This window comes from Octodon degus, unplaced genomic scaffold (assembly GCF_000260255.1).
Source record: "Octodon degus isolate 3935 unplaced genomic scaffold, OctDeg1.0 scaffold00072, whole genome shotgun sequence".
Taxonomy (NCBI): Eukaryota; Metazoa; Chordata; class Mammalia; order Rodentia; family Octodontidae; genus Octodon; species Octodon degus.
This window is the reverse complement of record NW_004524648.1, coordinates 912,193-913,555: the sequence shown is the minus strand read 5'-3', so window position 1 is coordinate 913,555 and position 1,363 is coordinate 912,193. Positions and strand designations below refer to the sequence as shown.

The window sequence follows — 1,363 nt, the reverse complement described above, 5'->3', positions numbered from 1 at the left end:
TATGATTATAAAGAATATGCATAACCAAAACAATTTTAGATATCCTTTTATAATCTTTTCGATGTCTTCCCTTACAAATATAGTTTTACAAATAATTCTCAGAGAAGGAAATACAAAGAAGGCACTCATGTCTCTCTAGTTTTTCAAAGACCAGACACCACCCTTGTTACATCTTTTTTTTAAATCTTTTTTTTTTTTTTTAAAATATGGAACGCTTCACGAATTTGCGTGTCATCCTTGCGCAGGGGCCATGCTAATCTTCTCTGTATCGTTCCAATTTTAGTATATATGCTGCCGAAGCGAGCACAAAAAAACTTAAATCTTAACACCTACTTAAAATCTTAACACCTACAAAAACTGCAGGACACAAAAGTGTTACCCAAGGACTAAAACAACAGACACGGACACACCTTTTCTCTCTCCAGATACAGAGTATTCCCTATGAACCAGAGTTGAACAAAGGCCAGTACTGTGCCTGAAAGACATCCCGAATAGGTGCTGTCATGACATGGAAGCAGACATTAAATGAAAACATGAGCAATATACTGACTGTACCAAGTAAAATCAAAGTTCACTGCACACACTCACATCCCATGATTAGACAGACTAGGAGGAAAGACAAATGCCAACAGTGCTTGAGTGTTAGGGAAGGCTGCGACTAGCTAGGGGTGATTCTGCCATCATTTTTGGCTTTCATCTTTCAATGATCCTAAAATTCCATCAGAAAGACTATGACTGGACACAGCATACTATTCAACTGTGATGCACATCACCCTAAGTAGAATAGGAGGTCACGGGCCTGTGAGGGAGCAGGGGTGGGCACAAGTAATCCAAGGCCTTGGATGAGATCTTGGTTCTGTGTGACCCTAGGCATTGGTTTCCTCCTCCTGTTAAGCAAATAGCTGGATAAGAATAGTGGTTCTTTATCCCTTCCTTAGTAGGTATCTGAGTCCTACTTCTTTCTCACTGACTCTCCCTAAGGGAAAAACAAAAGCAAAACACGTATGTTCTGAGAAGTTTTAGAAATAATTCCAGGAAGCTTATGGATCTTTTAAGATTCAGGACCAGTTTAGGGACACTGATTAAAATGCTCTTCCCCAGCTCCAGCCCCACAACCACAGGATGGCAAATGATTTTCATTCTTTGTGTCTGTATGAAGGGTCTCATACAGCTGCCACTAAAATATGACACAATCATCAGCTTTTTGCCTAACCAACAGCCACCTCGCAAAAGCACAACCTAACTACTAAGGCTCAGACTCCTTAATACAGAGCTCTGGCACTAAATGGAACGTTGAGTTTAAGGAGAACTCTAGGCTGCTAGTACACAATCAAACTGTGCAAGTCAGACACAGCAGATTGAG

The 1,363-nt window shown here is 40.4% G+C and overlaps 1 non-coding gene across 1 annotated transcript; it reads right to left on the bottom strand.

The window, feature by feature from the left end:
• Positions 1-200: 200 nt before the first annotated feature.
• LOC111817853 lies at positions 201-307 on the bottom strand. Its single transcript, XR_002821957.1, has one exon. It is a non-coding gene; the product is annotated as a U6 spliceosomal RNA (small nuclear RNA).
• Between the last annotated feature and the right edge of the window lie 1,056 nt (positions 308-1,363).